Source organism: Epinephelus moara, chromosome 11, assembly GCF_006386435.1.
Source record: "Epinephelus moara isolate mb chromosome 11, YSFRI_EMoa_1.0, whole genome shotgun sequence".
NCBI lineage: Eukaryota > Metazoa > Chordata > Actinopteri > Perciformes > Serranidae > Epinephelus > Epinephelus moara.
Genome location: NC_065516.1, coordinates 8,956,352 through 8,970,049, shown reverse-complemented (window position 1 = coordinate 8,970,049; position 13,698 = coordinate 8,956,352). Strand labels below are relative to the sequence as shown.

At 43.0% G+C, this 13,698-nt stretch overlaps 1 protein-coding gene across 1 annotated transcript in view; it reads left to right on the top strand.

Moving 5' to 3' along the window:
* The window catches only part of LOC126397484 (cadherin-6-like), a 91,342-nt gene that overhangs the window by 14,017 nt on the left and 63,627 nt on the right, over window positions 1-13,698 (top strand). The window lies entirely within an intron of this gene.

Genomic DNA, 13,698 nt, shown 5'->3' with positions numbered 1-13,698 from the left:
GATCTAATATCCTGGTAGGGCAATATTATCAAGAGGTAAACAACATTATTGATATAGAAGTAACATATTTTAATTACGTGATTTAATGTGAATAATATTCCTGCATTGATGCAGCTCTGGCCTTTTGCTCCTGATTGTTCAGGGCTAAATGTACAGAAAAAACAGAGTCTCGTGCTTGACTGCACATGGCACACACAAACACTTGGGAAGCAAACACTGATTTGCATGGAGTCGGAGGCTCCCATAACCACCAGTGTATCACCACAAAGGCCACAGTGGGGAAAGCAGGAAACCGCCAGACCCCTCCATTGAGCCTCCGCCATCCTCCCATCCCTCCCCCCTCTGCCATTGTCAGTGCCTCTGAAGAGAGCTGTGTCAGACCACACGGCGGCTGGTGACAAAACATGTGCTCCGGTGAACACACAGGAAAAGCAAACAACCGAGGATGTCTCATCTGCAAAGGTGTCACCGGATGAATGCCATTAAGCTATTATTTCTTTGCTCTTTATGTGTGAGGATGTCTCGTGCCCATTTGTTCTGCCTTCGAGCAAGGATGACCACATCTGTTTGCCACCGGGGTACTAGGCGTTATTAATCTTCGCGAGAGGACATTTAGCGAAATCAAACCTCCATTTATTAGCCCCTAGCGCAGGATTGGAGAAACTGGCAAGGGGAGATAATGACTTTAAGCTCCCATTTAGTCAATTAATTCTGAGAAGTGGAATCAGAAACTGCACGCTAAAAAGTGAGAGTCTCTGTTGTTTATGATGGCACAGTTCAAAACCATATTTCAGGGCTGAAAGTCATTATTTGGCACTGGAGCTGGAACAAAATGATGCTGCCCTAATATACTAAGAGAATCTGGAGTGACTTCAGAGAAGAGGGACCCTTTAAAATAATGTGCTGAGAGGGTCCTCTTCAGCTGCTGTGCCGCTCGATGGTAAACACAGCCATAAACACTGGTGCAAGTTCATAGTTTGTTTTTGTCAAAGTGACAACAGGGAGAAAGAAAAGGGAGTGAGCTGAAAAACAGAGCACTGTGTGGAGAGCTGGCAACCCTCAATTTAGTCCAGGCTGTGGAGACATAAAATCAAGTGCACTAGAGGAAGGGTTACTTCAGGAGCCCTCGGTGGGTTCTAAACTGGGCCACTCCGGCGACGGCTGTTAGAGCTTCGGACTGAGTGATGCAAGCTCTGCTGAATGATGGCACTGTGGAAATAACTAGAAAACAGGGAAAATAGGGGGCTCTCATTGACTTGGCCCAGATTGTATGATTTATATGGGTTATTTGGTATGCATTTGGGCAGCGAGGCAAGGTAATGTGTTTGCAGTGAGCTCTGGAGCGGAGCACTGGGATGAATGCTGTGGGCACACCCCTGCCGCTGACAGGGATAGTATGAGCTAATTTGTTTGGATTGCTGTCATTCAGTCAAAGGCACAGTCCCACATCCCTATATGTGATGTATGATCCAGACATTGGTTAAAGGAATATGTCAGCCCCTCATATGATCATTTGCAGATCAATTATTTACCCTGTATTAGGCTGAATTCAGGGAAGTACAACTTTTCTTTTTCTTTTTTTTTTTTGCAATCCTTTACAGTAAATGAAGAATCCAAAAAAGACAAACATTTGTGGTATATTAGGTCATAGGGTTCCCTCGATGTCTTGATGTAATTTTACTGTTGTTAAATTTAACAACAGCAAAATTACATCAAGACATCCATTTACCAGCCTAGTCTGAAAACATACTGCTTTAGCATCTGTTCGAGACACATCAGGCTTTCTACAGACGTCAGTGTAAACCCATCCGCATCATTACTAGATGCAGCATTAAGAGTGCTAAAGCCCTCATCCAACAAGCACAGGACTTTGAGCCAGGAGACCAGTGTCCGTGCCTTGTGTGAAACTAAAAGTCAACATCAAGTTGTTTTGCAGATACAGATGTCTGAAAAGAAAGTGTCAAGTTTTTCAGAGCCCAACCCCAATATGAAAGGCACAAGTTCTGTCTCCTCGGGTTAAAAAACGAACACCAACACTTGCTTTAAATTGAAACAAATGCAGTCTAAATTTGAACATCTTGTATTTACAATGTCACTTTTACACAGTTTCAGAAAAACATATTATATTTTCATGAATCACTTAGATTTTGAATTTGGCTTTTTTTCAAGTTTCTTTTCAGCTCAATGTGGTTACACATCAGGCTTCCTACAGACTTCATTGTAAACCCATCTGCTTCATTACGTACACAACGCATCATAAATAGCGCTAAAGCCTGCATAAGGCGGTTGGGTCTAACAAGCACAGGACTTTGACCCAGGAGACCAGTGTCCGTGCCTTGTATGAAACTAAAAGTCAAGTTTTAGTCAAGATCTGCCAACCACTTTTGCTTCAAAATACAAAAGGAGAAATTTGACAAGTGTCAAAATATGAGGAGCAGGCTCTCAGACATCTTGTACCGTATAATCCAAGTCTCATTTATCCAGTTGTGCCGTATGCTCAATACCTTGCAAACACATACATTCTAGTCAAAACTGTAATATTAAAAATACTTCTCCAGAAACGGCACAATTGCACTACTTGTCTGTGTCCTAGATTGTTATGTAGAAGTGTTTTAAAGGTCTAGTTTGTAGGATTTCACGGCATCTAGCGAGGGGGTTGCAGAACTAAAACTTCCGTAGGAGAACTACAGTGGCTGACATGAAACAGCGAAAGCTATCTCAAGCTCGTGTTTGATGTAGCCATTCTGGGCTACTGTAGAACAACATGGCGGACTCTGTATGTAAATATAAACGGCTCATTCTAAGGTAACGTAAACACGGTTTCTATGATCAGATGATGATAAAACAGTCATCAAAATAGTAATGAATATTATATTCCATTACTGTCAATAAATGGCTCTAAATCCTACACACTGGAGCTTTAAATAGTAACATTTTACCGAAAATGCTTGTGTTATTAAAGTACTGAGGATACAACTGGATAAATGAGACTTGGATTATACAGAACAAGTTGTGTGAGAGTATGTAAAAGGATGTTTTTGATATAGTTTTGCTGTTGTTAAATGTGGACCCCAATGACTTCAGTTCATGAAGAATGATCACCTTTTTGGATTCTTCGTTCACAGCAGAGGCATGCGAAAAAAACCCCAAAGTTTTCCTCACAAATTCAATGTAACACTGTGCGAGTTACTGATATACAAATGATCTTTTGGAGATTGAAGTATTCCTTTAACCACACAGTTCACAATTTGAGGGTTTATACCAACCATGTGTCCTCTTGTGTATTTCTTAATATTTCCTCAGATATGTTACTAGTTTGCAGATAAACATCTAACAACATCCTTTAAATGATATTGTTAGGAATAAGTTGAATGTTGGCAACACATCTTGGAGTGAAACTTAATGTGCTATTTAGAAGCAGAAAGGGGACTTAGAGAACCGTTAACTAAATCTTGGTGCTATTCCAGTGTTGTAGGTTGAATCCTAATTTGGACTAGAGGACTCTGGTGTTTTGCACTACAGCACTGACATTCAGTCAGGAATTTCGGTTCAGCTTTGCATTCCAATTTGACTGGGGATTTTCAGCTGTTTATTCGCCGGCATTTTATGATGATGATTTTTGCCCTCCTCAATCCGTAGACAGTTTTTATTTTCCTTTGTGGTAATATCCCCCATCTGTCTGAAATCTCCTTTTAGTGATCAATTTCCTCGCCTTAATCTGTGAGGCGTGCGCTTCTGTATGTCAGATTGGAGTGCGGGGTGAAGTTATTTTCAAGACAATGTGGCAATGTGTCTAGACGCTGTTTCTCAGCTAAACAAAAGATCAATATGTATTGACAGGGACTTTTTTCTTTTTTTGGTGACATCTGGGTCCATTTTGCTGCAAGGACAGGGGACACACACACACAGCTTGTTTTTACACATTTGGAGAGCAAAAGTTCACCCAGCTACACAGTTTTTAATCATTTGCCATTGGGAACTCGGTTGTGAACCACTAACCCACATGGGCAATAAGACAAATGGAGAGCCCCGGATTTGGGTCGAGCGCACGGTTTCCCCAAACCACACTCTGGGATTTAGCTGTAAATTTCTCCAGCGAGCAGCATAACATGAGTTGTGAATGACACCTACTCTGAGGCTGGGTCCTCTTAACAAACTGAGTCTGAGATGAGGTGTGGAGGAGGACGAGGAGGAGGAGGAGGAAGAAGGGAGGGAGGAGGCCAAAGAGAGCAGAGATGGTGGAGCAACCTGCTGCTGACACCTCTGCACATTAGCCGCCTTTAAGGGTCTCCTTTGTGGATTGTAACATGACCACGTTACCTGTGGCACCGATGCCCAACCCTCCCCATCGCCCCTGCCTCCCTCACCCCCTCTCCTCCTCTCCTCTTCCTTGCTCATCCCCCTGGCTGACATTCTCCTCTCTCACTTTTAATTGCACCCCCGGGGCTCTTTCTGGGTTGCTGTGGAAGTCTTTGGCTCAACGGGCGCGATAGGGTGCTTTGCTGTGTCGCTCATATCCCTCGTTAGGGAAAAGAAAAAGAAAAACAGGAAGAGAAGGTGGGAGAGGTAGACAGAAGAGAGAAGAGGAGCAGGCCTACTCTAAGAGATCACTCCCAAGTCTAGATTAGGCTAAAATGCCACCCAGGTCATTGCGTGTAACGGCACATATGTACTGGAAAGGCCATTAGCTGGTCAGATCCAATATGTATTGACAAATGCATTTGTGTGACTCTCTGTGTCCCTGTCTCTATCCTCATGGTCTTGTGTTCGATAAAACCAATAGATACATTTAATAGCTAATTGTCCTGATTCAAAATGTTATCCCAAGCAATTCTTTGAGCGTGGAATCACGGGGCATTCGAAAATTGGCAGCAGACACATTAATCTTGCTTACCCAGCACCCAACACAATGCGCAAGTCTTATTGCTCTTCGGCGACTCCACACAATCTGTGACAGGCAATTTAAAGCAATTTACTTTTTTCATTTTTTCATCAAGCATTTTTTTTAATGCAATTAAATGGCACATGATATGAAGCGAAGACGGGGCAGGCAAGAGAGCGAGACAAAGAGAGAGTGAGTGTGTGTAAGGAGGGAGAAAATAAAGGCAGCCTTGTGCTTGTTGTAAACACTGCCTCTTAACTGGGAGAATATAATTATGGTGTCATGTTCTATTACACACCTTCATTATGACGATGGTGCTCCCTGAGAAAGCGAACAGGGAAAGACGAGACCTGTGGCTCCTTTTCAAAAATCACCTCCAGCGACAGGCGTTGGAGGAAGATGGCTGTGAACAAGAACACACTCTTTCTTTTGGCACTTTCGCTGTCATGGTCACATAGTCTTGTTCCTGCTTCTATTCCTTGAAAGGAAAATTCAGGTTTAATACAACCTGGGTTTGCAGGTTTTTCCATTGGTTTTAGTAACATTATAGTCATCATGTTAATTGCTGGGATCTGGAGACACGGTGATTGCTACATTGCTACAATAAAATCTGATGGGGCAAGAAGCAGGTTTATTTGAAGGTAAAAGCGAAAGTGAGTGCAGCCGAAATGTCGATAATAATTAGTAATAAAACTGTGTGCCCAAAATTACAGCAAGTACGGTGGGTCAAAGTTGAACCAGGACTTCAGTCTGTAAACTGTGATGGATGTTCACAGCGGACTGTTTTTCTCTTTTCCAATTTAGTGCGACCAAACTGGGGATTAGTTTAAAATGTGCCTGATTTTCTGACTGCTCGTGTTTCCTGACCTGTCAGACTGCTTCTTAGCGATATTACCAAGTCATTATTGTCATTAATAATCTGAGTAATTAACTTGGTGCCATTAGACGTGAAGGCCAGTAGGGGAGAACAGGGTCAGCTGGGACACTTTTGTATTAATATGAATGAAAGACGACTTCAATCACAATGAAAATATTTTGATTCCTGAACAGATACAAGTGTTTGCAAACAGATTGTTATGTTTTTACAGCCCAATCCAAATGTGAGAGGCACAATTTTATTAAATGTACAAGGAGTGCATTTTCCCAAGATTCCGCCTTTCTGGGATAAAAAGAAACTACAACAAAAAATGCAGTCTAAATTTGAACCTCTTGTTACAGATTTGGAATTTGGCTTTCTTTCGAGTTTCATTTCAGCTCAGTATGGTGGCTACATGTAGCATATAGGTTTATTGAGGCTATTAAGCTTGTTTCGTTTTGAAGAACATAACAAAACAAAACAAAAATAGAATAACAACAACTTGAGAGTTAATAAAAAGTTAAGTAGTTGTAGCACATTGAAAAATATGCTCAGGGGTTGACATGTAAGTCTGTATGTAGTTCATGCATTTTTGCACTTGGCCTATTAATTAAACCTAACAGTCTGAACCATAGAATGTGTATAAAAAATGGACTACGTGACTCCACTTACCCCAACTGTACAAAACGCCGAAAATATCACAGATAACTGCCACTGCCATCTTGGGCTGGTGACCTCATTTTGAGCCTGCCCATCAGTGATCTCCGCAGCATCAGACCAATCACGAGCAGTGCCATCAACCGTGAGTAGACCAACTGACACACATTGCTGCCAATTATGACATCAAGTTGGCTTGACTTGCATACACAGTAGCGTGATTAGCACTACATTAAATGATAGAAACTATTGTTGAGGTGTACTTTGAGTTTTTAGTTACATGTTCCATCCACTAACATGGAGGGGGCGGGGTTAATGACCTGTACTGACTGACATTTTGGCTTCACTTTTGGACTTTTGGGGAGCTATGATGTCTTATGTTAACATGTTAACTCACTGTAGCAGTCTAAATATCAGGCTAAACATGACTTAAAGTACAAGTTAAACCAAGTTAATTAAATCATTCAACTATGAAAAGCCTTTGTCTTGCTTTTAGTTACTTTTTGTTTATTTGTAACAAGGTAGGAACTTCAAATAATTCTGTCTCAACTGCCGATGGGTAAATTTCCAACTGTCCCAGGAAAAACAGATACACTTTGAACTAGCTAAATCAGCCAGCACTGGCATCAACAGGCTGACTTTCCAGCAATATGTTTGTGTGTGGCATAACTAAAAACAATATGGTAGATAAAGGCCAAATGTTAATCCACATACTGTAGATTCCCAAACTGTGAATAAAATGTGAGGAATAGTCAGAGGGTCTTCACTTTGAGGTGAAAAGTGAAGGTGTGGCTTAGTATGAGCATAGTTACTTTTTAACTTGCTAAAAAAAAGACATCGTCCCCTGTCCCAACTGACCCCACTCTCCCCTATTACAAGTAAGATCCAAGTCGCAGGAAATCAATAATTCTCTTTAAGTCTCCCTCCATCTTTTCTTCAACTCCGCTCTCATACAGTACAACTATAAAGAGGCAGGCATTTTGTCATAGCCACTGGGCTACATGTGGCACCATGGCATTCTTAACCCGCTGTGACATTTTTTGATGTAGCAAAATAAAGCTTTAGCTGACTTACTCCTGGTCGTGGTCCCTTGTCAAGAGAATTATCAGGGCATGGAGCTGTACAATATGGCTTCCAGGGTATGACAAATGTGGTCAAGGGGCGAACGCTCCTTAGGGACGGCGGAGCCCTCCATACAGTGAAAGTATTAGCTTTCCACAGTGACATTATGAAGAAATCTATTGTAAAGGCCGGCTTCCTTGTGCTGGGGGACTCGAGGTAGAAAGCTTCATGAGTCCACCCTAGAGACCGACTGGTATTTCCAACTGCGCTGAAGCCTACAGCAAATCAATAGCTCAAAGTCCCACATGCTCCTCACCAGCGTCAATTAAGTAAATTCATAAAGTCGAGTGCGCTGGGAGTTGGGGGAGGAAAATAAAAAGGGAAATACGAGAGAGAGGGGAAGAAAAAGCTGGGAAAAAAGCATCCAGTCATGTAGCAAATTTGGATAGGAAACAGAGCTTCTGCCATGAGAGTTGCGGCTTAGAGAAAGTACAGAGTGGTGGTCTGAGAGACTATTTCTCTACGGGCGTTATTAAGAAGCCTGACAGTCCATCTCACTTTCACCTGCCTCCATCAGCACACGCACTGTTGACCCGGGAGTCTATTTTTCCCCCTCCCCGTGCTGAGCCAGGCAGAGGACACATGCAAAGTGACTGGCTTTCAGCGAAAAGCCCAGCGATAATGCATATCAGCTCAGGTCTATGCAAGCAAAGTAGGCAGCGGCAGGGGGATGGGGAAGTGGAGGCAGGAGGGGGAGAGTGGGGTTGTGCTATAAACTGCAACGCATGAGGGAAAAGAGAAAGAGGGGACCTAACCCCCAGCTTCAACCGCCCGCAATTTGCCTCATAAGGGGAAAGCAGGGCAAGCCTTGGCTGCCTCTGGAAGACAGGTAGCGTAATGGATGGTCCAGTCTCCCAGCCTGACTGCTGACGCTGCTCTGACAGGACGTTTCTACCTCTCCTTCACTCCCTCTCTCCCCGTTTGCCCCTTAGTCTTGTCACGGTAACTACATCTGATTTCAAAAACTTTTAACAAGTCTGTTTGTGAGATGCTGAAGTTCCACTTCAGCACCACATCTCGAGGGCGTAAACAAACAGCGGGATTTGAATTTGTTTAAAGAATAGCAGAAGTTCATTAAGACAGTTTGACGTCATCTGGTTTGGCCCAGAAACTGCCAAAGTCATCCAGCAAAGCAGACATGCAACCATCCGCTCTCAATTCAAAAACAATAGCACCAGCTGCACTGACACAAAAGCAACCTGAAGAGTGGACTGTTGGGAAACTGAAGAGGTGGCTACTCATTTTAAAGGCTAAGATTATCTGTAAACTGTACAAAAGTAAATAATGTTAGTCAAAAATAATGAACATTCTCTTTTTCCACCTACTCAAATGCAGGAATTTGGAGATTTTCCCATGTTTTATAATTGTAACCTGGCAGACAAAACTAGGCAAAAATACATTAGTTGCAGACCTAAAAATGATGTACACAGAATACAAATGAGCTAATGTGCTAACTAGCAAATAAACGAGCAAGGATGTTGTTTTCTACACCTTCCCACCAAATGAGCTCTGATTCTTGAATTATCCAGCGAACCAGCCTGCGTTTCCACCAGTTTTGAGCAAAACCTCTGTAATCTTTGAACAACTCACACAGGAAGTAAACAGCAGTAGCAAGGTGGTAGACTGCACTGATTACCTGCAAGCTTTAGTTCTGTTTCTACAAATATCTGTTGTTATCCAAAAAAAGCATTGACCAACTGACACTGAACAGTGGTTCTGAAATGGTGTGTCATGATGCAAATTTTAATGTCAGAGTGGGGCTGCCCATGACAGGCGCTCCGAGCGGTTGGGGGGGTTTGGTGCCTTGCTCAAGGGCACCTCAGGAGTGCCCAGGAGGTGAACTGGCACCAGCTACCAGTCCATGCTCCATATTTTGGTCCGTACAGGGACTTGAACAGGTGACCCTACGATTACCAACCCAAGTCCCTATGGAGTGAGCTACTGCCGCCCAGTAGCATTGACTGTATCAGTATGTTGGCAAACTCTACCTAAAAAATGTAATTTAATTAAAAAATTCTTCACAGGGAACTTATTTGTCGCCGTCCATGTGAGGGAATCACAAGTGTGTGACACATCACATTATCTTGCATTGTCTTACATCATTTCCTGTTTATATGGATGTTTTATTGGTGCTTTGATGTAATTTTAAAAAGTTTAAAATTGATTCTTGAATCATTTTGTTAATAAATATTTCATGAGTAAAAGTTGGTTGGGGCGGCACGGTGGTGTGGTGGTTAGCACTCTCGCCTCACAGCAAGAGGGTTCCCGGTTCGATCCTGGGCGTGGGAGCCCTTCTGTGCGGAGTTTGCATGTTCTCCCCGTGTCAGCGTGGGTTTTCTCCGGGCACTCCGGCTTCCTCCCACAGTCCAAAGACATGCAGATTGGGGACTAGGTTAATTGATAACTCTAAATTGTCCTTAGGTGTGAATGTGAGCGTGAATGGTTGTTTGTCTCTATGTGTCAGCCCTGCGATAGTCTGGCGACCTGTCCAGGGTGTACCCTGCCTCTCGCCCGATGTCAGCTGGGATAGGCTCCAGCCCCCCCGCGACCCTCAAGAGGATGAAGCGGTTAGAAGATGAATGAATGAATGAATGAAAAGTTGGTTGTTAAATGCTATTTGACATTAGTAAATAAAACATTTATGGCATTTTATGTTATAAGTGATAACACATGTTACAGAGGCTAGTGTGCACAGCTTTTGGCTTGCCCTTTGGTGTGCCTAAGGCACAAAAAGTTTGAAAACCACTGACACAGAAGTCTATTGTGTGCAGGGCTCCATCCTCTTTCTCCAGCCTGTAGAATGTGACACGCCCACTGATGTCATCATGGTGTGCACTTCAGGCCGATGTTCTGTTTTTTGGTCTCAGCTGGGAACCAACTTTTCTGGTTACAAACCTTTTGGTAAAGAAAACATTATCAACATATCATTCGATATATGGACATGACCTCGGCCATTTTGCCGACTCTGGGGGGGTCGTAAACGTCCTTTTTTCTTGCCTGTGTTTGTCTTTTTTATGAGCTCCTCTGATTTTTCCTCAGCAGCAATTTATGGAGAGTCATAGGGGGGATAATTGAAAGGCCAGTTCAATCAGAGCTAATCAAATCAGATTGATAGATGAGAGGTGCAGCTGTTTGTGACTCAAAGCAAACTTTGAGACCCAGTGCAATGAACGGTTAAAAGTTTCACTTTCACGGTGCCTGGCCTTCTACTACTCCGCCTGTGCCCAGTGTTCACTCTGTGCTGCGAGTGTTGAGCATAAATAACCAAACAGTATATTTATTCCAACAGTGCTCCTACTAAACGGTCCAGCTCCTAAAGTAGAAAATCATGTTTTAAAACCTGCATTGTCTGAATATTCTTAAGAATTCCAAATTTATTGCATTATTATGCTAAAATATTATCATTTTTTCAGCGGCATGAAATGGTATCAAAATGGCAATAATATTGTTCATTTTGGGGACAATATATCGTCCATCAAATGTTGTTATTGTGACACGCCTAGTTCCATGTCATTGGAAAAATGAGTGCGAGACTTTTTCTCTTTTTACCATGTATGTTAGGATCTGTAAACTGTGGCAAAGTGAGGTACGCCACACTGTTGTTAATAAAAAACAGTTCACAAGCATCTTTACATGATGTTGGACTCTGAGCCATCGTGGCCCTTTGGGATGGGCTTGTAGGAGAGAGTGAAACTGTCTTTATGAACCCCTGCCAGTGGAACAGACAGAGCCAAATAGCTAAAAAACAGACAACTGTATCAAACATTCCATTATGTTTTGAACCGTATCCTTCTTCACCACAAACAGCTTGACAGACTGGCACAGGAGTGAAATATGCAGCTACTGTATTTTGTTTATCGAGCCAACAAAGACACCCAGCCGACATCAAAACCCCTGTACAGAAGTTGCTATAAAGCTTTCCCAGTCGATGTGGTAAGACATCTGTTTGTGTAAAGCTCAGCGGTTGCTCTGTGACATTGCTTGATGGTTTTTCTTTATTTCTCTGGTATCAGATTTTCAGATACTAAACTTAGCGCCAGTATCCGAGACAGAACTGTAATATTGTGACAGGACTACACTCCCCTTAGCCGGCACCTTTCCTCTCACTCCTCTTCTCTCGCTCCATTTCTCTCACTCCCTTCAGTCTGTCTGGCTCCACTTCTGCATGCAGGTCAGGGTACTTAATTCATGTCCAGAGACATCATTTCCTCATTCCCCAACATACTGTGTGAGGAAAGCCGGCCAGACTTGCCATACATTGGGGCTAGACTGCACCCTCCTCCCCACCCCACCAGCCTTCTGAGAGCGTGCGATATGGAGGAATGTTGCAGACGCTCCCCAGCGGACCCACTGATAACCCTCCTACCAAACCCCAGCCGCGGAACACTGGCGGCCTGGATATTGCCCAGCCGGGGAGGAATAATGAGAACAAAAGCAGAATACATGGCCTTCTTTCTCTTTCTTCCCACCCCTCCTTCCCCTCCACCTCCGTCCTGCTCTGTTCCTCTTGTTCCGTTTCCTCCACACATTTACCAGCACGTTCTGCTCCGGCCTTCAGAGGACGGCGGGCAGAGAAAAAGGAAAGGAGATGGATGCGAGAAAATGATTGAGAGACGGAGAGCGGAGATATTCCACTGCTCACATCAGGGCCCTTCTCTGTGGTTTGCAAACAGTCATTTTGTTCAGTATCTTTACACTGATCTTAAGGTAATAAACTGGGGTTGACATTGCCCAGGGTCTCCATTGGCATTCTGCTGGGTCTGATAACAAAGTGTGCCGAAGCAGATTGTTTAAAAAGATAGAATGGGCCGCTCCACATTGAGCCTTGCACTCTATTAGATGTTGATTCAGGGGCTTAATGCAGATAAAGTAGCTCTACACATGCTGTACAAGATGTAAGCCAATACATTGATGTGTAATATTTCTAATCTGATATTTATCAGGTTAGGCGGCACTCAGCCTGCCCATCAATCAGATGACTGACAGTCAACATGCAGCACATGTGTGCACATGAATGTTTATCAGAGCTTGTGTGGATGTGGGTGTGTGGTGGTAGAAAAGTCAATCACATGCAAAGCTGTGTTACAGATTTGAAGCCTGCTCTTTGCCATGTTGGCCTTTGTCTCATGCCAGTTTTTGACCTAGACTGGATCATTCAAAATCTTCTGCCTCAAACTGTGTATTGTCAAGGAATGCAACGATTTATTGGCTGAGCATTGGTATTAGCTGATATTTGCCTTGTTGACTGCTATCCGCCTTTCGGCAAAGAAATAAGAGGACATTCGCTGACGGCAGTGGACGATGTTTTTCAGTTTTGCACAGGTTAAAACGCAGAGCTCCAGACTAATGACATACCATTGTCAATAACTGGACAATAGTAAATGTGTTTGGAACAAATAGATTTTCTCTGAGGACATTTTTGGCATGAGAGGACGCAATAAAATCACTATGAAGTGTCAGGGGATGCACCTTTGTTTCCCTCATATTTCCCACTACATTGTGAAAAGCAAATCCACGTTGAAATCAACAGGAGGAGAGCTAATTAACATTAGCTGTTAGCGCAACCTCCGTTAGATGTTAGTTCCAACCACTAACTGCTAACAGCTGAGTTATATTTCAGTAAAATTTAAGATTTGGTAAATTATTCTCATGATGTGTTCAGTGTAGTCTTGTACAATTTTGGGTTTTTTTTGAGAACTTCAATAAATACAGTTGTTTGAAGGAGACATTTGATGTTTTCACAGCATTCTAGGGAATTATGATGTATCAAATATAGTAAAAACTAGAGATGAACCACTTTATCGGCCAAACATCTGTGTCAGCCAATATTTGCCTTGTTGACTGCCAGTACAGCAGATAAGATGACATTCACTGATGGCAGGGGCAGATGTTTCTCCGTTGTGTCACATCAAGTCTGCGCAGGCTAAAAAGCAGGACTTGAGATTAATACTGTCCTGTTGTCCTGGCAACAACAGAAAACAGTTTTGGCATGGACAGATATCTTCCCAAGGACGCCTTCAGGACTGAGGGGAGGCACCCTACTGTTCCCCTGATAATGCTACAAAATACTGTAAGTCTGTGCTGAAATCAGCAGGAGGAGAGCTAGTTAACGTTAGCTGTTAGCAGCAGGTGGCCAGAACTAACAGTCAAGGGAGGTTGATGTTTCAAATGTGATCTTGTA